Consider the following 24,109-nt stretch of genomic DNA (forward strand, 5'->3'; position numbering starts at 1 on the left):
CCCCACACCTACACATACCATATCCCTCCCACAACACACACTCCCCAAGAGAACTGAAATGTATCTTTATATCAAAACTTATACATGAGTGAGTGCTATAACTGTATTACTCTTCATAGCTCAAAATGGAAAAGACCCATATGTCCATCAACTGGTGAATGTGTTTTACAAACGTAGAAAACCCATGCAATGGAGGTGCCGGTAAAAAGTACTACTTTGGGGTCAGCGCTGTGGCATAGAGGGTAAAGCCGCCGCCTAAAATGCCTGCATCCCATAGGGCACCAGCAGCAGCCTGGCTGCTCCACTTCCATCCAGCTCCCTGCTAATGGCCTGGGAAAGCAACAGAGGATGGCCCACGTGTTTGGGCCCCTGCACCCACGTGGAAGACCTGGAAGAAGCTCCTGGCTCCTGGCTTCAGCCAGGCCCAGCCTTGGCTGCTGTGACCATTTGGGACCAGCAGATGGAAGATTTCCACCCCACCCCCGCCTTGTCCCCCACCCACTATAACTCTGCCTTTCATATAAATACAAAATAATCTTTAAAGAAAAAAAAAGGCCCAGTGAGTTGGTTCATGCTACATCACAGATGAACCATGGGACCATCGAGCGAAGGGAAGGTATTCCGGGAGAGAAAACCACAGAGGGCACGGAACGTCCGGAGGAATGTCCTGGACAGAAAGATCCACACAGAGGAGAGCGAGGCCGGACCCGGACCGCAGAGGCTCAGAGCACAGGAGGAGGAGGAGTGAGGGCTCTCGGGCACAGGGCTTTCTGAAGGGGAACCGAAAACGCTCAGGAAAGACGATGGCTACACAGCTCAGAATATGCTAGAAAAAAAAACATGGGATGGAACATTTAAAACCACAACTTGCATGCTGTGTGAATTATATCTCAATGCAACTACTATTTAGACACATGGGTGGGGGGAGGGAAGGGAAGGGGAGGGGACAGAAGGAGAGAGGAAGGGAGGGGGGAGAGGAAGGGAGAAGGAAGGAGGGAGGGAGGAAAGAAGGAAAGAAAGGAGAGGAGAGAAGAAAGAAAGAAACACAGAGGAGGAAGGCAAGACTGCACGCGACCCTCACAACGTTCTCTCCTCCTACATAGCTTCAGCTCACCAGGATTGCAGCCCCGGTAGCTGGACTCTATTTTTAGGCCTCTCTGATGAGGGAGCAAAGCACAACATCACCCGTCTTTCTGTTTCCCGTCCTGCCTCTGTGGGACCATCCTGGTCTCCAGAGCAGGGTCCCGGGGCAGCCCCACAGGAAGCACACCTGGTGGAGAGACCCCCAGGCCGCCCTGGCAGATGCTCCTCCTCCTGCTCCTTCACTAAGACCACAAGCCTTGCACACAGGCAGCCTGGAAGTGCTGACCGTCTTGCAGGGCTCTTGACCCGGCTGCTCAAGGCCAAAGCCTTCAGGGCTGAGCGCCCCGGCCACACCCACAGACCCACCTGGCCCCACACACAGCAAGCCTCTGGCCTCCAGAAAGCTTCTTCCGCTGGGTCCCAAGCATTACCAAGCAACAAAAAACGCCATCCGCTTGGTTGCAAATCTCTCATCTGCCTTCGCTGGGTAACAAATCCCAATTCTTCAAGCAGAAGACAATACAGTGTCTCTTACTCGGACTGTGCCAGCTCTCCCGGAGACAGGAGCCTGCAAACAGAACCAGAATAGCAGGAAGAAACGAGCTCCGCTCGGCAGGTGCACTGGCAGCAGGAAGCTTCCGGAGCTGCACTGGAAGGTGGTGTATGAAGACAGAGGCTGCCCACACAGCTCCCTGCCCAGGGGCGTGCCTGCCCGGAGCCCGTGTGGCTCTCAGGCTGGTGGAGGCGGCACGGCCCCACCTTCCCAGCAGCCCAAGCCGCCCCAGGGCTGGTCTATGCCTGCACTGCCTCAGCACCCGTGGGCAGGCTGCAGACTCTGTGCCCCCATGTTTCTGATGTTCAGCCTCCAGCCACAGCACCTGCCAATCAGCGAGAAAGTGCCGGCCCTTGTAGCACGGTGAGCACAGCACGCGGCAGTCGGTCCACTTCCTGTGTCCTGCCCCGTCCTGGTGCAAGTAGGAACAGGGCCGGCTTTCACAGAACATACACTGTGTGGGCACCAGGTGTGAGCAGAAAACAGGCATCCGTTCCTCCACCTTTTCGTGCCCTCGCCACACCGGCGAGACACCGGCAGGCGTGAGACCAAGAGGAGTAGCACGTGGGGTCCGCTTCAGGCTCAGCCGATGTCGGAATCTGCACCCCTACTCGTGAACCCCTGGGTGATTTAGAGTGACACTAACGCTGTGCCGTCGGAGCCAATGCGATATGCTTGCTACAGCAGGGGCCTTCCTGATTGCCAGGAAGCCTCCACAGAGCTCGTCTCTCCCACCCTTTCTGCAAGCCGCGCAGCCACCGGCACTTGGAAGCGAGGCCTGAACGGTTCGGGTAACCCACGAAAGGCAGGCTCCTGCGTGCACCTTCAGCAGAGACATTTCTCCACTCAATTCTCTCGCAGGCCGATGTAGAGCAGCTCACAGAAGGGCCCTGCTGCTGAGTTATGACCAAGACGGAGCCTTGCCAACAAATGCCCCAAACTCCGAGGGGCTGGAAGGACCAAACAGAGGAGGCTTAAGACCAAGGAGCAGGGCTGGGCCACTCAAAGCCTTCAGAGCTTGGGAGTCTCAGTACTCACACACACACACACACATATATATAGATACATACATATATAATACGTATACATACATATACATATAATATGTATCTATATACATAGATACATTAGTGAGAAAAGCTATCATAAATCAGAAGCAGATAAAGAAATGGGTGCTACTTTTTAAGTTTTGATTTATTTTCATTTTATTTGAAACACAAGACAGAGAGAGATCTTGCATCCACTGGTTCGCTCCCCAAATGCCTGCAACAGCCAGGGCTGGGCCAAGCCAAAGCCAGGGGCCTGGAACTCCATGCAGGACTCCCATGTGGGTGGCAGAAAGGGGAGCAGAGAAGACTGGACTGGACCCAGGCGTTTCTGTGCGGGCTGTAGCTCCCCGAGCAGCCACCTGCCCACTGCACCCCACGCCGGCCCCAGGGAGCGCTGTTTTCAGAAGTGGTGACATCTTTGGTGAGACCCTGAGAGTGGATGGACAAGAGCAAGTTCAGCTAACGGGGAGGTGGTGGTGACAGGCAGGAGGCAGGGCTCAGGTGGATTCTGAAGACAGATCCAGAAACAGTGTCAGGAAGGAGAGGGGGTGGGAGGCAGGGAGGGAGGGGAAGGGAGAGAGAAGGCAAAGATGCTTCCAGGTTTCCGAGCTGCCTGAGTGTCAAAGGCAGAGAGCAGCAGAGGTGTGAGGCTGGCACCTGGGCCGCAATGCCTGGACAGGAGGAGACCACGGAGACACCCAGGACACCCAGGAGGGCTGCACACATGTGACGGGGCTGACTTTCCCATGAATAGCAGCCTTGTGTGGCCTCAGGAAAGCCCTGTCTGTTGCCACGCCTCCTGGACTATGAGTTGTGCTCTCCCAACACAGGGCCCACACCTGTGGCTGCCACACCCCTGCTGGCTGCCTCTCTTCTGCAGTGGAGGTCTCTGTCCAGCGCCAGCTCCGGAACACACCCATCCGCTCCTGTTATCAGCTGAATGAGTCTTTAAAATTCCTTGTGGTGAAAAAAGATACTTGGCGAATTCCTACCTCCCTCCTGATTCTAAGAAATCACTCACAAACATGAAGGCAGAGCCTTAAAGCCATTCCCAGAGGACCAACTGATTTACCCACCTGGATACTGAATTCAGGACAAAATGCAGAGCTTGTTAGAGCAGAGGCATCGGGCCAGCGAAGCAGCTCACTAGGCTAATCCTCTGCCTTGTGGCGCTGGCACACCAGGTTCTAGTCCCGGTCGGGGCGCCGGATTCTGTCCCGGTTGCCCCCCTTCCAGGCCAGCTCTCTGCTGTGGCCAGGGAGTGCAGTGGAGGATGGCCCAAGTCCTTGGGCCCTGCACCCCATGGGAGACCAGGAGAAGTACCTGGCTCCTGCCATCAGATCAGCGCGGTGCGCCGGCCGCAGCGGCCATTGGAGGGTGAACCAATGGCAAAAGGAAGACCTTTCTCTCTGTCTCTCTCTCTCTCTGTGCACTCTGCCTGTCAAAAAATTAAAAAAAATTAAAATAAATAGAGCAGAGGCATCACCATGGGAGAAGAAAGCTTAGCAGGGTGAGATGGGGTGGCGCTGCGGGGCAGCAGGTTGAAGCCCAGACATGCGGCGCTGGCATCCCATAGGGACCCAGGGTTCGAGTCCCAGCTGCTCCACTTCTGATCCAGCTCCTTGATAATGCACTTTGGAAATCAGTGGGAGATGGCCTAAGTGGTTGGACCCTTGCACCCACATTGGGGACCTGGAAGAAGCTCCTGGTTCCTAGCTTCAGCCTGGTCCAGCCGCAGCAGTTGGGGCCTTTTATGGAGTAGATCAGCAGTTGGAAGATCTCTCTCTGTCTCTACCTCTCTCTCTGTGACTCTGCCTTTCAAATAAATAAAAATAAATATTTTTTTAAAAAGTGAGATAAAAGGCACACCGATGCTAAAAACTCAGAAAGTGGGCTGGCATTGTGGTGTAGCAGGTAAAGCAATGCTGGCATCTCACATGGGCACCAGTTCTAGTCCCACGTGCTCCACTTCTGATCCAGCTCCCTGCTAATGCACCTGGGAAAGCAGCAGAAGATGGCCCAACTGCTTGGACCCCTTCACCCACATGGGAGACCCAAAAGAAGCTCCGGGCTTTGGTCTGGCCCAGCCTCAGCTGTTGCAGCCATTTTGGGAGTGAACCAGCAGTTGGAAGAAATCTATCCTCTTTGTATCTATGCCTTTCAAATAAATAAATAAATACATTTTTTTTTTCAGAGAATAGAGAAGCCACAGAAGGTACCAGGGAAAGTGGCAATCAAAACCACAACTGCTACAGATTCAAAGTGTCCTGCGCATCAGAATCTGACCAATCAGTATATGAGATACAGGCTGACCAGGTCTGTGGCACCTCCTTTCCTGGTCTCCTTCCAACTTAATCTGATAATATTCTGCCTTTTTTATATTAGATCTGGCTTGGAAATAGTACCTATAAGCCTTATTATCTCAGCATATTTTAGGTACTTTTTTAGATTATTTATTTATTTTTAAAATTGATTTGAAAAGCGGAGTTACAGAGAAACAGAGAGATCGTCCATCCACTGTCTTTCCCTCTCCCTTTGTAACTCTTTCAAATAAATCTTTAGAAGAAAAACTCAGAAAGCAACTCCTTTGATTATGTGATTTTTGAAAAGGAATAGGGTCGACTTGTAAGGGCTGAGAAGCAAAACAATCTCCACACAGCCAATGCAGTATTTTCCACTTAGAAAGTGTGGCGAGGGGTGGGAGGGAGGCTGGCAGTGGACAGGCACCACGGGTGGAAACCAGCCGGAATCAACAGCTCCAGCAGAGAAGAAAGACTGGCGGCGGGACGGGACAAAGAGCCGCTCTGCACCGTGGCTGCTCGCCACCGTGTCACATACGCAGGTTTTCCCTGAGATCAAAGCCGCAGGGCACGCAGGTCCCCACTCGAGTGACATTTACCCCCCACACTGCTGGGGACGAGACCACTGTGCAATCCGAGAGCATGGTCGTCACCCGGGCAGAAACCCTCCCCGTACACGGTCCCCTCCCCCCTCCTCCCCAGAGCACTGGCGGCAGCAGTCTGAGGTCCGCATGGATGCTTCTACGCGTCCTGGGTATTTCCTCTGAACTGACCATACACTCTGTGACCTCCTGTGTCCAGCTCCTCTTGTACTTCTTTTTTTTTTAAAACAAAACTAAAGTTTAAATAAAATACCTGTTGGGAAAATCCCATCATTATATTTATTTTTTCCAAAAATGCCATGATGCCTAACACCTGTGAACCAACTGTGTCACATCCCATGGGTGACAGAGGATGACAGCACCCAGGAAGACAGCACCGTTCCCTGATCTCCTGCCTAACAGGACACAGTTATCAGTCCACAGAAAATCGGGAGCACCCAACCTGTGCAGAAGACCATGAACAAGTCAGAAGAAGCGACGTGTTAGAGCAGAAGCTGGAAAGAAGTGACAACACCCTTTACACACAGGAAGTCAAGACCCTGAACCACAAAGCCACCCAACCTCATGCTGTTAGTTCTGAGGGCCCATCTCCACCCGAACCCATGGCCAGTGCATTTATGGGGTGCCTGATGTACACCCAGGAAGCACACACAATAGCACAGGCGGCTGTAAAACTACACATGTGGAGACCTGAGGTTTCAGCTCTGACGTGTGAACATTCAGAAAGCCCTCACTCACTCCCATCCGCAGAAGTCTGGTCAAATAGAAAATCAATGATGGGGCCGGGACTGTGGCATAGCTGAAAGGCTGCTGCCTGCAATGCCGGCACCCCATATGGGCGCCAGTTCAAGTCCCGGCTGCTCCACTTCTGATCCAGCTCTCTGCTATGGCCTGGAAAAGCAGCAGAAGATGGACCAAGTCCTTGAGACCCTGCACCCACGTGGGAGACACAGAAGAAGCTCCTGGCTCCAGGCTTTGGATCGGCGCAGCTCAGGCCACTGCGGCCCATTGGGGAGTGAACCAGCAGATGGAAGCTCGCTCTCTCTCTCTCTCTCTCTCTCTCTCTCTGCCTCTCCTTCTCTCTCTGTGTGTAACTCTGACTTTCAAATAAATAAATAAATCTTAAAAAAAAAAAAAAAAACAATCAATGAGCTTTGGGCCCATAAGAAAATGAAGTCCCAGGGCAAACCAACAGATCACATCAAACTCTACCTGCCACCCTCCAGGGTCGTCTATGCTGTGGCAAATGGCAGGATTTCACTCTTTTTCATGGCTGAGTGTTATTCCACTGTGTATGTGTAAGCAGATTTTCTTTGTCCATTGGTCTATCAATGGAACACCTAGGTAGAGTCCCCTGTGTGCCTACTACTGTGCCTGAAATCAGCATAGCTCCTCCAGCTTTCTTCTATCAGTGTTGGTTACTTCTACCTAACCTGAATCTTTGTATCTAAGATAAATATATCTCACCGGGGAGTCAGGTGAAATCAGAGAGTCACAGCCAACATCTGTCCCTAGCTGAAGGGATCAGCAGGAGGAGTTGGGATACTGTGCCACAAGGCGCCTTCACACAAGAGCAGGTGCTGCAGAGTTTTTTGAAAGTGAACTTAGGTTTAAAATGCATAATGCAAACATGCTAAAAATGTTAAAAGAAGCAAAGCTGATGTAATAATAGAAAAAAATAACAAACTAGTAAAGTCAGAAAAAGAGTTAAAAACAGACAAAATTAATAGAAAACAGTTACAGATAAGGCAGATATTATCTAAATGTATCAATAATCACCTTAAACGTGAATGGTCTAAATATGTGGTTAAAAGATAACAAATTCTTACGGGGACAGAAAAGTAAGATTGTACATACGTTGTGTTGTCTATGAGAAACCCACTTTAAATATAAAGATTCAAGTTAAGTAAAAAGTAGCCAACACCAGATAAAGAAAGGTGGACCAGCTCCAGCTTGGTAATTTCAGGCATGACAGCCACACTAGGGAACCAACCTGGGTGTTCTATTGGGAGGTGAATAGATAAACAAAATCTGGTTACACACATACAATGGAATAACACTCAGCCATGAAAAAGAGTGAAATCCTGCCATTTGTGGCAGCACAGATGAGCCTGGAGGGTGACACATTAAGGGAAGTAAGCCAGGAACGGAAAGACTGGGGTTGGCGCTGTGGCGCGGTGGGTAAAGCTGCTGTCTGCAGCACTGGTATCCTGCACAGACCCAATTCAGGTCCTGCCTGCTCCACTTCCAATCCAGCTTCCTGCTTATGCACCTGGGAAAGCAGCAGAAGATGGCCCAAGTGCTTGTGTCCCTGCATCCACATTAGAGATCTGGAAGAAGCTCTTGGCTCCTGGCTTTGGATTGGCTTAGCTCTAGCTATTGTGGCAATTTGGGGAGTGAACCAGGGATGGAAGGTATCTCTCTCTCTCTCTCTCTCTCTCTCTAACGCCTTTCAAATAAATGAATAAAGCTTAAAAAAAAAAACCAGAAAGACAAGTACTATATGTTTCACTTACAAGTGAAAGCCCAAAAAGCTGACGCCATAGAAGCAGACAGTAGAACAGAGAGGACCAGAGGCTGGAAAGGGGAGGGGCCGGGAGGAGGAGGGGCCACAGGGAGGATGCCGAATGGGTACAGGGGTGCAGTTGGATCGAAGCAGCAACTCCTGGTATTCTATGGCACAGTAGGGTGACTGATGGAAAACAATTAACTGTAGTTCTCAAAACCACCAACACAGAGGATTTTGAATGTTCCCAATGCGAAGAAATGATAAATGCTTGAACTGATGGATAAGCAATTCATCTATTCATTGCCCATTGTATACATGGATTAAAATATCACAACTCAAAATATGTACAATTAGTATGTGTCAATTATGAATAAAAATACACATATTAAATCCTTTAAAAAAAAACAACAGGGACAAAGAGGGACATCACCAAATGCTGATAAAGGAAATCAGTTCTCCAAGAACTAACAATGCTAAATAAACAAGCATGTACCCCCCAACTGAGCCCCCAAACATAGAGGAAACTGATTGAACTGCAAGGAGAAAAAGACAAATCCACTCCAAGGCAGTGGCTATTCTAACCCCGCAGGCAGAGAATCCACAGGGATGCAGCTGAGTTGAAGAGCACCAAGAAGCAACTGGACCTACTTGATCCAGAACACGCCACCCAACAAGAGCAGAATGCACACCCCTCTAGCTCACGTGGCGTGGTCCAGTCCACAAAACAAAACGCAAAGCACACAGGCTCTCACCTCACCATGGAATTAAATTACAAACCGTAACGGAAAGACAGCTGCAAGATTCCCGAACATTAAACAGCACTATCCGAGGTAACCCCTGGGTCCCATGCATTTGTACTGTAAACGGAAAAACAGCTCCCAAAGTAGGAAAACTGGGAAAGGAGGAACGCGGGGGCCACTGCACTCAGGCTGTTCCATCTCTGGCCGAAACTCCAGAGGAAGCAATGAACGGCCTCAATGGCCGAGACATCCCCACAGGGCAACCTTCCGCTCAGCCAGCGAGGGGCGCCCAGGGAGGGGTGTGAATGCTGCAGGCAGTCCCATCTACCCCGGGGTCTCTGTCCTCCGGATCTGTGCAGCCCCCGGGGCCAGCCATGGACCCACTTCGGGGATGGGTCTCTGACGACTTCTCCACATTTTCTCGGGCCTGTGTTATTTACTGCACAACAGAAGTGACCCCGGGGTTCTTCTTAGTTACAGGTGAACAGGACGGGGATGATGACAGAGAGGTGGAGAGCTGTGCTGGGCACAGGATTCTCCCGTCTATACTCAGTCTTCCTAACTCAGCCAAAGTGCTGTCTGCTCCACCACCGCAAGCGGCCAGTGTGGAAGCCCGGGTGCTCACCTGCGCCATGGGTGCCACACCTGCAGGGCTGGGGTGTCAAAGTGACCTTGGTGTTTAGCAGCCCAGGTGCGGTGCTGAAAATTCTAAACTCAGCAGAACGCGCCCTGTGTTCCTGCAGCCCAGAAGGTCCCCACCATTCTTCTACACATGGAACAGAGGCTTGACAAGCTCTGAGTCACAGCCATGCTGCCAGGGAGGGCTGGGGAGAAGTCTCAAGGGGAGGCAGGACGCCCTTCACACACCTGCACCCGCAGTAGGCCAAACCCTGAGAAGCAGGTCACTTCCCATCCCCACAGCCACCTCCATGAGAGTCACCTGTGCCGCCATCATGCAAGCCGCACTTAACATCAGTTCTGCTGCTTTTGAATCTTTGGAGTTAAAACTTGTTGCCAGGTTTGAAGAACCTTACACTGAGCAAAGCGCCCAGCTACCTGCTGGCACCTGGCCTCCTGCCTCCCAGGGTTAAAGGGAGGCTGCTCCTCCCACACCACCTTCACCACTGAGGGGGGCTGAGGGTTCAGGCAGGAAGAGGAGAAGCCAGCTTTTGGCCTGTGGAGAAGACAAGGTGTGCATCAGAACACACTGAGACCAGACTGGGGTGCAGGAAAGACAAGTGATGGGGCAGGCTATTCCCCCAGGAAACCCAGGGACACCCAACCTAGGGGACAGCCAGCAACAAAGCCAGAGGTGGCAAACGGGCCAGGGAAAGCCACCAGCTTTGAAGACTCAAGAGCAGTAACAGCAGCTAAGAGAGCAAGGATGCAGACCTGGAACGCAGCCTTGCCAAGGAAGGGGTGAGGAGCGTGGAGGAGGGCAGAGGGGTAGCTCTGCTGTCGGGGGGAGGGGGGTTGGAAAACAAGCAAGGGGCATGAGATTTCACGTGCTGCACAGACATGGGCTGGGCACAGACCCCCGGCTGGGTACAGACTCGGGCTGGGTGCAGACTCTGGGCTGGGTACAGACCCCGGGGCTGGGCACAGACTCCGGGCTGGGTGCAGACTCCGGGCTGGGTGCAGACTCTGGGGCTGGGTGAGACATGGGCTGGGTGCAGACTCCGGGCTGGGTGCAGACTCCGGGGCTGGGCACAGACTCCAAGGCTGGGTGCAGACTCCGGGCTGGGTACAGACTCTGGGCTGGGTACAGACTCCAAGGCTGGGTGCAGACTCCGGGCTGGGCGCAGACTCCGGGGCTGGGCAGACTCCAAGGCTGGGCACAGACTCCGGGCTGGGTGCAGACTCCGGGGCTGGGTGCAGACTCCAGACTGGGTGCAGACTCCGGGGCTGGGTGAGACATGGGCTGGGCACAGACTCTGGGACTGGCTACAGACTCCGGGCTGGGCGCAGACTACGGGCTGGGTACAGACTCCGGGGCTGGGTGAGACATGGGCTGGGCACAGACTCCGGGCTGGGTGCAGACTCCGGGGCTGGGTGAGACATGGGCTGGGCACAGACTCTGGGACTGGCTACAGACTCCGGGCTGGGCGCAGACTCCGGGCTGGGCACAGACTTGGGGCTGGGTGCAGACTCTGGGGCTGGGTGCAGACTCTGGGGCTGGGTGCAGACTCCGGGCTGGGTGCAGATTCCGGGGCTGGGTGCAGACATGGGCTGGGTACAGACTCCAGGCTGGGTGCAGACACGGGCTGGGTACAGACTCCGGGGCTGGGTGAGACATGGGCTGGGCACAGACTCTGGGACTGGCTACAGACTCCGGGCTGGGCGCAGACTCCGGGCTGGGTGCAGACTCCGGGGCTGGGTGCAGACTCCGGGCTGGGTGCAGACATGGGCTGGGTACAGACTCCAGGCTGGGTGCAGACTCCGGGGCTGGGTGCAGACTCCGGGCTGGGTGCAGACATGGGCTGGGTGCAGACTCCAGGCTGGGTGCAGACTCCGGGGCTGGGTGCAGACTCCGGGCTGGGTGCAGACATGGGCTGGGTACAGACTCCAGGCTGGGTGCAGACTCCGGGGCTGGGTACAGACTCCGGGCTGGGTGCAGACTCCGGGGCTGGGTACAGACTCCGGGCTGGGTACAGACATGGGCTGGGTGCAGACTCCGGGCTGGGTGCACGTGCAGGGTTTACGGAAAGAGTCTGCCCTTAGCCAGTCGTCTCTGGGCAGCTAATCCGCACACAGTCGGGTGGGGTCCACATTTCTAGATCTTTAAAGCCAGAAGAAGGTCAAGGACAAGACACTGGCAGCCATGGGAGAGACAGAGGCCCCAGGGGGAAACAAGGAAGACCCACAGCAATGAACCTGAAGTAAAGGTGAGGGCATCCAGGTAGATTTCAACAGCTGAGGAGATTCCTAAGGAAAAACATTCAGCTCATCTAACCCAAGCCCTCCTGTGTACACATTCAACAAAAACATCCCAGAACCCGTGAATCCAACCGATCAATCTGAGCAGCACAGGCTGTAGGAAAGGGGGGCCCGAGTCGGCCAAGCCGGGGAGGCATCCAAAGCACGGACAACCAAACTGAAGACGGCAGCGAGAAGCGTGCAGTGTCGGGGACAACGCTGCACCAGCCAGCACTCACACGGCTGGCACAGCGCCCCTGGTTCTGGCCACCCTGGCCCCCAGCACACAGCCGGTCAGAAGGGCGTGAACTGTAAAGAACCACCTCCTCCCAGTCCCTGCAGGGCAGCAGCCTGGGCTCAGGGCAGGGGGATGTGGAGTCACACCTGGAGCTTTCTGTTCTCTTAGAGAGAGAGAGAGAGAGAGAGAGAGAGAGAGAGAGAAAGCTCCCATTTGCCTGTTAACTCCCCAAATGCACACAATGGCCAGAGCTGGGCCGGGCTGAAGCCAGGAGCCAGGAACTCAATTTAGGCCTCTGATGTGAGTGACGGGGACCCTGTTAACTGAGTCATGATCTGCTGCTTCCTGAGGCCTGTGTTGGCAGGAAGCTGGAATCAAGAGTGGAGCCAGGCGTCTAGGCCAGGCACTCGAAGGTGGACATGGGCGTCTTAACTGGTACCTTTACTGATAAGCAAATGCCTGCCCCAGCACCTATGTAGTGAATGCTGTGGTAATCTCATTTTAAAAAGTATAACGGAAATCATTTTAGTAATATACTTTATTTATCCCAATAGAGCCAAAATACAATCATTTCAACATGCCATCCTTATAAACATCATTACTGGGAACAGGTGTTTAACACGGCACCTACGACGTCCGCATCCCCATCAGTGTAGCTCCCTCTGACAACAGGGGAGGCTTTGATCCCACCAGTGCAGACCTGGGGGTGCTCAAGGAACCGGGTCCCTGACACCCACAGGAGAGACCTGGATCAGTTCCCGTCTCTCCATCTTGGTCCATCCCAGTCTCAGCCATTTCAGATATTTAGGAAAGGAACCAGCAGATGGGAGTTCTCTCTGTCTCTCACATAAATAAAATATAAAAAACATTGGCTGGACCTTTGCATTCTGTTTTCCACACTAGACCTCTGAAATCCACTTCAAGCACAGCCGTGGTGGGGACTGGCCAGCGTTCCAGGGCTGCAGAGCCCCAGAGGCTCAGCAGCTCCCACGCTGGACAATGGGCCCCAGGACAGCACTGGCCTCCAGCTGGCTGCAGGCACAGGAAGTCCTGCCCGCCCACAGAAAACAGCCCTCGTCTGCCAGGCTGGCAGGACACGGTGGTGGGCCGCGGGCAGTCCCTCAGCAGGCCCGGCTGAGCTGCTCCTCCTGCGGCGAGGCCGGCCACGCTGCCTATGGCCAGGGACCGGGAGAAAGCAGGTCACTGTCCAGAACGCAGAACTGTGGGCCAAAGAGGAGCACGTCCCAGGAGCACAGGCAGGAGCTGCGCCGACCTCAGGAGGGGCAAGACTCGTCCTCCCGTGTGGCACTCATGTGTGCTCTCCCCGGCACGGGGCCTGGTCTACACTGTGGGCTCCTTGACTCTCTACTCCTCACAAGCAGAACCTCCTTACAAGTCAGAGAAAGGACGAGCAGCCCACTGGGCCGGACAGCAAGGGCTTGCTTGCTGTGTGTTCCCACTGCTTGGTGTACAGCAGCACCCACAATGCGCATGTGACTACTACAGTGTGTGCCTCTGGATGTGTCTGGACTGTCCAGCTCTCAAGGCAGAAGACGCAGATTGGGTCAACGGCCGTGGGTTGAGCACCTGCTACGTGAAGGTGCCGGAAGTTTACTGAATGAATCAGGCAGGACTGGGACTTGCTGGCCCTCGCCATACCCCACCTACACCTGCACACGGAAGTGCCGAGCACCACAAGAAGACATGGAGGCCTCACGCACCTGGATGGGGACCCTGTCCCACACGGGCTCTCTGTTCCAGGAAGAGCAGGTGAGAGAGAGGCAGAAAGGCGGCCCCGGAAGCCCCAGCACGACCGGCACTGTGGCATCACGCGGCTGTCGACTGCTTCACCTTGCCCAGTCCTCCGGCCGTTCTCACTTCCTCACTTCTCACGACTCCGGGGGTCGCCCCGCGGTCCAGCTCGAGCCATGGAGCCCTCCCCGGAGCCAGCTGAGGTGCTTCTGAAAAACTCTGCTCCTTCCTGACACAAAGCGGCAGGTGCAGCAGACGCCCACTCCCCCACCTCCACTGCTGCCACACACACAGACGTGAGCCCACCGCTCTGGTGGTCTCCCTGGTCACAGGGCAGCCGGCATGCTGGCACAGGTCACTCACGGAACACGGCGCGGCAGGAAGAGCAGAGCCGGGGCTCTCAGGGACACGGCAAAGCGGCTGCTTCAGTGTCACGGCCACCCACCCTCGACACCTTCTTGCTAGAGGGGGCAAGTCTTGGCACAGAGCTCTGCCACATGAACTGACAGACACTGCTGTGTGCCTCTGTGCTCTGGCCTGAACCCCCGGCACTTCTGCCTCTGATCACACGGGGCGGGCTCTTGGCAGATGAATCAAGCAAAGATGAGACCAACAGGGCAGGCCCTGATCCTCGTGAGAAGCGACACGGACACTGGGACAGAGAAGACAGCCACGTGAACATGGAGGCAGAGCCCGGAGCGACACATTCCCCTGCACCCAGGACTTTGCACTTGTCTGTACCTGTGCTTTGCTTCCCCGTGTTCTGCTTCCTGCCTGCTCCTGTCCTAGGGTACACGGGGAACCCTACACTCACTTCTGGCCTCTGGTGCCTCTTTACACGACGAAGAGAGGGAAGCAATGAGGACATCACCCAAGAGCAGTGCTGGGAAGAGGGTGCGGGATGCACCCACACAAAGGCAGGTTCCCGGGACCCTGCAGGCTGACGGAATAAAGGGATCTTTCTTTCCCTTCTTCCTAAGACATCTGGCCCTGCGCTCCACTCTGCTGGCCTCCCACCCCCAGAAAGCCTCAGCTGTAGGGCTGCAGCTAATGCTTCATTGAGACAGAGAGAGGAAGGAAGGAGGGGAGGGAGGGAGGAGCTGCTCTCGGAGCTCAGGGAGCCAGCTCTGTCCCATCACCATCCGGGACCGCGATCGCCTCCCCCAGCCAAGCCAGGAGGAGGAAATACCAACGAGTTTCAGCTCCTCGGGCCCTGGCGCTCCAAGTCTTCGGGAGCTCCGTGTGCACTAAACCGTTCTGCTCTGCCCCACGCACTTCCAGGAGGAACTGAGGCAATGGAGCCTTCAGGAAAGAGGGTGCAAGGAGCCCCGGTGCTGCCTCCTGTTCTCAGTCACTGCCGAGTCGGGGCCTCTGCGGGTCTGCCCCCTGCCCATCATGCAGGCTGCCCTGGAGCACACCCTGGAGGGCACGTGCGGGTGACACCTGCCACGCTCGCCGGAGGAGAGCAGGCGCTCCGCGTCAGTGGCCGTCTGGAACCGGGGACTCTTCCTCACGCCCACTGTACCACACTGACTGCTGCAGGTCTCCAGCTCCCACGTGGAAGAGCCACACGCACGCAAGCCCTCGCGCCTTTCCACGGCACACACTTCCAAGGCGCTCTTAGCAGAAACTCCACACTGCCACAGGAGACGTAGCCCCGCCTCCCACTCAACGCCTGATGGCTCGTCCAGCAGCCCTGCCTCCTCCTCACCCTCCAGACGGAATCCTGCTCGGCCTGAACCATCACCCCCTTCTGCTCCAGCTGCTGAACCCTCTTCCCCACCCCCCGCCTCCTCTTCACGCCTCTCCCCTCACCTATTCTACCCACCGAGAACTTCCTCCCCAGAAGTCCACGGAACATGCCCAGATGAGCCGAAGGTGCACTTGGTTCTGCCACCACAGTACACACCCCTCTGATACAGCGGGGCCATCACAGGGTGAGGCCCAACTCACTCCACAGGCGCGTCCCACGGCGTTCCCACTGATGGAAGCCCAGAAGTGAGTCCCTCAAGTGCTGGGTGCAGACATGGGCTGGGTGCAGACTCTGGGCTGGGTGCAGACATGGGCTGGGTGCAGACTCCGGGCTGGGTGCAGACATGGGCTGGGTGCAGACTCCAGGCTGACATGGGCTTATCTACTGTGCAGGCGACCCCTGCACCCACCACCTCCTCTACCTTGGTACTTACATGGCAGCACCACTGCCCCCACCACGGGGTCCAGCATGGCACTCACCACTGCATGCCGCACACAATGCCAAACACAGCACCCACCATGGCGCGGAGCGCTCTCTGGGGCGTCCTCCCCACATTCTGGGCCTCCAGGGCTGCACCTGTGATCCTCACTCTGGACCCCAAGCAAACACCCCCACCACCCAACTCCCCACTGCCCGGGCGTCTCAGAGCTTTCCAGGAGAACACGTACGTCTCCCAGCTGACTCCATGATGGCAGCCCGCAGACTCTCCGCTTCCTCACTGATCTGCTGCCTGAGACCCCCCTCCTGACCCCGGTTTCTCCATCGTGTACTCAATCATGTTACAGAAACCGAAAGAGCAGGATGGGCACGGGGGGGGGGGGGGACCCAGTGAGGAAGTTCCTACCTTGGCAGAGCTTCTGGTTTAGTAGAGAAAAATAAGACGGTTACATAAATCCCTAAAATTAGATTAGAGTTTCAAATGTAATCAGGGATTCTGAAAAGAAGTCGCTATGGAAGCACCTGGGAGAGAGAATCTTTCTGGCTGAGGAATGGGGAGGAGATGCAGGAGGGTGGGAGCAAAGGGACTGCCCTGCCCCAGGTCTGCGATCCTGGCCGCCTCCGGCCACACACGTCCGTGCCACATCTGTCCAACGCCAGGATCAGACGAGCGGATCTCTGCAGTCACCTCCGGCAGTGTTTGCACAGCTCTGGGGCAAAGGCAGCATGGGCTGCACCTTCAACGACCATCAGGACTTGGCACAGGGAGAGCGGAGAACATCCCTGGGTGTGAGCTAGCCTGGAGACCTGGACGGACGGGGCTGGAGCCAAGGGGAGCTACAGCTGAGGGTACAGATGAGGCGGTAGCAAAGGGCAAGCCAGGGGGACTCACAGGGCACCCTCGGCATGAATTCTCAGATGCCCTCGAAAGGGCCAGGCGCCCAGGGCTTGTACCACTCACGGGGTTGCAGTGGGAGTCTTGATGCATCTGCACGGCGCCTCCCTCCAAGTGGCCTTAATACACAGCCTGCCAGTCACCTTGCGTGCCCCACTTGAAGAACAACCCTTCTGAAGTCTGCAAGTTTTCCCAGGAACACAACACAGTAAGAGGTGAGCAGAGCCCTAGGAGGGTCACAAAACCCGGCGTGATCAGTAACTCTCACGAGAGAGCTGACCATCACCAGCTCCAGAACGTGGAATCCCTCCCTTTTCTCCCACGTGCTTCGCCTGCAGGGCTGTGCTGGCATAAGCAGAAGCACCTCTGTATCGACTCCATCGACACTTGGACTAACTTATAGCTCAGGGCAGCAGAACCACACCAGCCTCCGAGACCGCTCTGAAGATGGCGCACGAGGTTCCTGGACAGTCAAGAGAAAGGCTGCCAAGGGCAGGTGCTGTGATCTTCCCTGGCACTCCCCCCTTCCCTCCAAGGAATCAGAAGGCAGGCAAACAACTGGAGGAAATACAGGGAAAGAGGCTGCTCCAAAAGGAAATGATGCAAACACAATCGCACAGCTGAGACTTGCCGGTGGATACAGGGAATGATAGCAACAGTGCTACCCTGGACGCCTTGGCACCAGCAGCTCCCAGAGACGGCCAGCCCCACCCGGGCACATCAGCAGCAATGCGCCCCTGGCCGCTCAGCCCCGCTGTGCTGGTTCTGAGCTCTCCACGGACCCCGCGCTGTTTCTTGCTGTTCCCAGGCTCCATGTTGACACTGATCCTCTCGCCTGCTGGCCAGCTCAGGTGCATCCTTCCAGTCCCCCGAGCAGACCCGGGCTGAACAGGCGTCCCCGCCGGTCCCACTGCTCTCTGCACGCCTACATCATCGCCCTGACCCTGATGTTACATCAGTCTGGGAATGTTCTTGCTTCCAGCTCCCCAGACTACAGCTTGCTCAAGGTCATGGACTCATTTCCTGCAGACCTCTGAGCTCAAAGCCCGGCTTCAACACTTAACATCTGTGAGACCCTGGGCAGCACCGCTGCTGTCAGATGAGGGCAGTGGTATGCACGTGTCATCTGGGACCAGGTGAAAGCTACACCTTCCATAATGCACGCCACACACCCATGCTTGATGCCCAGTGCATGGGAAACACTTAATGGATATTAACTACTGTCTGTCCCCAGGCCCACAGACCCGGGAGAGAGCAGAACACAGCCTGGCAAACCTCTTCATAACATCGAGGAACTGACTTCTCTCTGCAACACTGCATCCACCTTGTGAGCCGGCTCCTTAGAGGAAGCCTTTCTCCCACTCCCAGAAACCAGTCTGGAAACATGCCAATTCAAGTTTTAGATCAGGGAGCTAGAGATATTTAGCAGCAATGAACTGCTCATCATCCCTGAGAAAAATCTGCAATTTGCATTTTTTTCTTGCAAAAATCCTTACAAATAGTTGCATCTGGGGAGTGGTCTTGCAAAATTCTCTTATAACATGTGATTGAAACAGGAGTATTTTTATTTCTGGATCTGGGTAAACATTTGGGCCAACATCTTGATTTTACCCTGAAGGAACTGCGGCCACCTAGGGAGGTGAAGACACGTGCCAAGGTCACATAGCTGTGCCACTCACACAGCTCTGTCCTCCAGCACTGGCACCCGACAGGGAAGGGAGGGGAGGCTTCAACTTAATTTCTTCATATCATTAAGAAAAGGTCCTCGTGTGTATCAGTAACACACAAAGGGAGAAAGGAAACTGGTCCCAGGAACAAAGACCTCAAATGCTCTGCCAGCCGCACAGACCTGGCTGTCAGAAAACTGCCCAGAGTGACCGTGAACCGTCCACCTCCCCCGGAAGCATCCCATTCCTTTCATGGCCTTTCTGCTGCCTCTGAGAAGCCCCCCAACATGCACACATGCTCCCCACAAAGTCAGGGGGCCCGGCCTGGTCAGATACCTGGGAAGCACCCAAGGGCTGTAAGACAGCCTGAGTGCTGCTGACCACCAGACTCCTGGGGACACCAGAGGACCTCAAGTGCAGCCTGTGGAAGGGACCACACACAGAGTCGGAAATGCTGATGCCAGGGCGAGGCTTCCAGCCTCAGCCCACCGTGTGCCCTGGGCTCCCCAGCCCCTCCGAGCCGAGCCCCTGTCCCCGGGCTCACAACGAGGGGGCTGAAGGGAGGGATCCGTGGCAAACCACCTGGTTCTGAGATTCTCAGCCTCCAAGGACAGACTTCCTCCAGCTCCGGAGAGAAAGACTCTCAGGAGGGAGGAGCAATGTAACAAAAACAAGCAGCAGCGACAAATCAGGAACCACGGTGGGAAAGGCCACATTCTCAGTGGGGCCACGTGGCTCGGAGCCCTGGGCTGCCCAGGAGCAGGGGGCACCGTGTGAGGTCTCCCAAAGTCCCAAACCACATCCAGTTCCCAGCCGACACACGGTACCCAAGCATCAGTCTGGACGAGGGACTGAAAGCCAGCAAGCTAGGCACTGGACGGCCCCTAGAGAACAGAGAACCAACGGAGCTCTGGGCGTTCTCAAACTCTGCCTCGGCCACAGGCCCGCGGCTGTCCCCGTCACTCACTCCAGTTAGCACCTCACTAGTTCCCTTCCAGGGACGGCGATGTCACTGTCAGGCCTCTTTAAAAACTGGAAAACTCAACTTGTGCTGAGCCTGGGAATTTCTCATCCCACTTCCTCAAGAGGGCCTGGATCCAGGAGCAGCCCTCTGAGAAGGGGCAGCCATGGAGGCCCACCCTGGGGGAGAGGGTCCCCAGGCCTGCCCCTCTCCACACACCACGCTGACCATCACTGGCTCCCGGTGCCATGGACAGCCCCAGAGCCCTGGACTGGAATTCAGAGATTTCATGACTTATCCCCATCTGACCCCTGTAGTCACACTTGCTCTGCATGTTTTAAAAATTCATGAAAACATCGGGTGCATGCAGGGCCTGGCGGTTAGGACGCCAGCTGGCATGTCTGCATCTGGCGTCAGCGTGCCTGGGTTTGCGTTCTGGCTCCACTCTGGAGTCCAGCTTCCTGCCAATGCACAACCTGGCAAGCAGCAACTGAAGGCTCAAGTACCTGAGTCCCTGCCACCCACGTGGGAGATCCAGATTGAGAACCTGGTTCTGGGGCTGGCGCTGTGGAGCAGTGGGTTAAAGCCCCAGCCTGCAGCGCTGGCATCCCATGTGGGCAGTTCAAGTCCCGGCTGCTCCTCTTCCGATTCAGCTCCCTGCTATGGCCTGGGAAAGCAGTAGAAGATGGCCCAAGTCTTTTGGCCCCTGCACCCACGTGGGAGACCCAGAAGAAGCTCCTGGCTCTCAGCTTTGGATCAGCTCAGCTCTGGCCATTGCAGTCATTTGGGGAGTGAACCAGTGGAATGGAAGACCTCTCTCTCTCTGGCTCTACCTCTCTCTGTAACTCTGTCTTTCAAATAAATAAAATAAATCTTTAAAGAGAGAGAGAGAGAGAGAGAGAACCTGGCTCCGACCTTGGCTTGGATCAGTCTTGGCCACGGCCGGCATTTGAGGAATAAACTAGATAGGAGCTCTCCCTGTCCTCTCTCACGGCCTCTCACGTGAAATAAACAATTTTATTTTGCATTAATGAAAGGAACACTGTCAAAGGCACTCTCAAAGCACACAGACCAGGTTCCCAATAGTTTGAGACCCGCGGGTCTCTGGTCTGGTCTCCCACAGAGCCAAGGGGCAACCCCCTGACAAATTCAGGGCCCCCCCACGCGGGCCCCTCCTACCACCTGAACGCCCCACCTGCAGGTCCCGCCCACACACTTCCCCCCCAAAAGCCTCCCCACCCCTCCTCTCTCTGGGAAACCCCCACAGCTCCGCGAGCTTCTACACGGCCTTGCTTACAAACACATCTCCCTTGCGGCTTAACGCTCACCGCCACGGATCCCCGGGGCGTGTCCTTGTCCCTCCTCCCGGGCCTCACCCGCGCCAGGCGGTCAGAGCAAGGAGTCTGGTGCGTTTCCCGTGGCCGCCGCGGGTGGTAGGACCCACGCACAGAGCTCCCGGGCTGGGCCTTGCCCACGCAAGTCCTCTGCTCGCCAGCGGCTGCCCTCGCGCAACGCCAAGGAGGGACAGCTGCTCAATGGCCGTTCCTCTTCATTCACTGGGAAGGGTGGGGACAGGGACACGCGCGGGAACTTTTGGAGTGACCATCCCGAGACTGGCCTTCGACGACCCCGGAGGGCCAGGGCCAGGGGCGGGGGCTTCCCCAGGGACTGGGCGGCAGCGGCTGCGCCCCCTGCCCGGGCCAGCGCTGGCGGAGAGTGCCGGGCGCGCAGGCCAAGAGGCCGGGGGCTCCGCGCTGCACGGGACCCGACTCTCCCGCCCCCTGGCGCTCCCTGGCGCGGCCGCCCTGCCCGAGACTGCGCCGCGGGCCTGCGAGCGACCCGGATCACGAGAGGCGCCCGGGACGCGGGGCTAGGCGCGCGCGGTAGGAGGGAGGTTCCCAAACCGCCACGGCGCTGCGGGCGCGGGCGCGGGCGCCAGACCCCCGAGGGGCAGGGCGGGCGTCCCGGGCTCAGAGCCGGCTGGTCCCCGCCCCAAGGCGCTGCCGGTCGCCCCAGCGCCCTGCAGCGTCCGCGGACCGCGAGGCCGGCTCCGGGGATGCCGACACAAAGGGGACGCGCGCGTCACCCTACCTGGTCCCACGCGGCCCGGAGCTCCTGCGAGGCCGGCTCCGCCCGGCGCCGGTGCGCGATGCGCGGTGCGCGGTGCGCGGTGCCCGCCGCCGCCGCCGCCGCCTACCCGCGCCGGCGCTGGCGAAGCCCGCCCGGAGCCGCCCTTTATGCGCTCCCCGCCCTCCAGCCGCCGAGAGCCGCGCGCACTGGGACCGCGAGCGCGCAGAGGCGAGGCGAAGCTCCGCCCGCCGCGCTGCGCCCCCTGCCGCCCGCCCGCCCGCCGCGCGCCGCCCGGTCCCGGGGGGAGGGGGAGACCGCGGGCGACCCGCAGACTGCGCGGAAGACCCCCCCCCACCCCCCGGTGTCGGAGTCCGGCCCTGGGCGAAGCGGGATGACGCGTCCCAGCCTCGCAGCCGGGCTGGAGAGCGCGCGGAGCAGGCCCTGGCTCTCCAGGACCTCTCTCCGACCGTCCCGGGGCCAGTGCGTGGAGGAGAGGGGGACCCGCGCGGGCCTGGTGGCCCCCTGGGCGCCCGCGATGCCGGCAGCGCAGTGGGCCGCTTCTGCTGGAGCCTTCGAGCTTTGGGGTAGAATTCCTAGATCTTCTGCCCGCCGCCTGCTCGCGGGCACTAGCGTTGGATTCCGTTCTGTTGCACGCACATGCGAGCAGAGCCTTTATAAAAAGCTTCAAAAAGGCTGTGCCAAATCGCTTTCAAAGGTAAGCTTATGTTGGTGCGGAAATTGTCTTGAAATCCGTGCATACAGGGGGCCTTCGAAAACATCGCGGAAAATGTGTATTATAAAAAAATGGATTTCAGAAACTTTTTGCACCAAAACAAGTTTTAATTCCATTTGCCCACAGTGTTTGAGATACCCTCACATAGTCTTCTTCCCCTAACAAGGTGACCCGAAGCGAGTGACATCACCTCTTTAAAAAAAAAATTATTTTATTTATTTGAAAGACAGAGTTACAGAGAGAGGTAGAGACAGAGAGAGAGGTCTTCCATCCACTGGGTCACTCAGCCGGAGCTGCACTGCTCCAAAGCCAGAAGCCAGGAGCTTCTTCCAGGTCTCCCAGGCAGGTGCAGGGGCCCAAGGACTTGGGCCATCTTCCACTGCTTTCCCAGGCCACAGCAGAGACCTGGATCGGAAGAGGAGCAGCTGGGACTTGAACTGGCACCCATATGGGATGCTGGTGCTTCAGGCCAGGGATTTAACCAGCTGCGCCACAGCGCTACCGAGACATCACCTCTTTATACTCTGCTTATCTAGAAAACACAAGTGGCTGTCCTACATGTGTCCCCGAGTTCTTGGGAGGGCCTAAGTCTTATTTCTCCCAAAAATTTAGCAACATATTTGTAACTTTCTTGAAAGTCTCCATGATTTGTCTTCCTCTGGTACGTCCACATCTCTTTAAAAATAAAAAAAAATAAAATTAAAAAAAAAAACAGATATACGTTCTCATCTTAAAAACCAAAAAAAGCCCCAGTTGTGGTCATCTGCACGGAGCAGTTATGCTGGTAAATAGCTCCCCTCTCCAGAGATAAGAACAAGCACACGCCTTCCGACGCCTCAGTGCCCATCAAATGGGCTGTGCAAATGCAAAACTGGACGAATGCTAAGGACAGCACTTTTCCCCCAGGCCTCCTGCTGGAGAGGGGAGAGATTAAGGGCCGGAGCTCTGTAGGAAACATGTGTGCACCCCCACATCTGCACGGAGCACCAGGGCAGTGCCCGTGAAACCACTGGTGAACCAGCAAACCGGCGCATGCATGGGTGGACGCCTGCAGGTGCACGGGGAGCTAGAACTGTGCCAGTGCTGGTGAGGAGGTGGGCTGTGTCGAGGAGCAGACTTTGCTGCAATGCACAGGGGCAGAGAAATCCAACTGGGAGCCTGCAGGGAAACGCCTGGGCGGGAGGAAGAGGCTTGAGGTGCAAAACCAACCCTGACCCTGCCTGAGGCTTGGAAGGGCTCCCACGCTGATGGGTGCGTTCGCTCCCAAACTCTGCTGCCCTGTGATGCCGTCATGGATGGGGTGATGGGGAGAGAGGGCGCCTACCCGGGAAGCTCACTTCACAGCAGATCCCCCAAGACAGGTCTGCTGTGGTTTCCTGTGTGAAGTCTTCCCAGTCTGTCACGGAGAGCTCCGAACCCTGAACTGTCACACGCACTCGGCTTTTTTACGTGAGTTACGGCACCTGCCACACTTCCGCCGTGGAGTACTCTCTGGATCTTAGGACTGCACTGGACAGTGATGTCATGTTTCTGCTTTGCCTCACAGGGCCTTGAGTGTAACAAGCACGCAGTCAACAATGAATGCTATACCTCCTCTGAGCTGTGCCTCTGAGCCACGGCCCTGACTGTCTCAAGGTCATTGCCAGCCGTCAAGGCTGGTGTCCAGTCCAGGCCCCTGCACGTGTGACTTGTCCACACCTCCCCCTTTGCAAACATGCCCACGGTTGCCACTGGGGCATCAGCAGTGTGACTCATGATTGGATCACTGAGCGTCTCCTCGATGACTTGCTCTGAGTGTCATCACGTGTGGGCCGGAAGGCAGGACAGAGGACCAATGCTGCCATCAGCTG

At 56.3% G+C, this 24,109-nt stretch overlaps 1 protein-coding gene across 3 annotated transcripts in view; it reads right to left on the minus strand.

Moving 5' to 3' along the window:
* Positions 1-21,728, minus strand: part of RNF144A (ring finger protein 144A) — a 113,206-nt gene extending 91,478 nt beyond the window's left edge. Inside the window, exon 1 of one of the 3 annotated variants that reach the window (XM_070069757.2) lies at positions 21,548-21,728. The gene's annotated coding sequence lies outside the window, so the exon portion shown is untranslated. Of the gene's footprint in view, positions 1-1,449; positions 1,735-21,547 lie in introns of those variants that run through there. The other 2 variants (XM_070069755.2, XM_051833292.3) reach the window with 2 other exon arrangements.
* Positions 21,729-24,109: the final 2,381 nt, after the last annotated feature.

Source organism: Oryctolagus cuniculus, chromosome 2, assembly GCF_051225735.1.
Source record: "Oryctolagus cuniculus isolate XC-2025 breed Fujian yellow rabbit chromosome 2, ASM5122573v1, whole genome shotgun sequence".
Taxonomy (NCBI): domain Eukaryota; kingdom Metazoa; phylum Chordata; class Mammalia; order Lagomorpha; family Leporidae; genus Oryctolagus; species Oryctolagus cuniculus.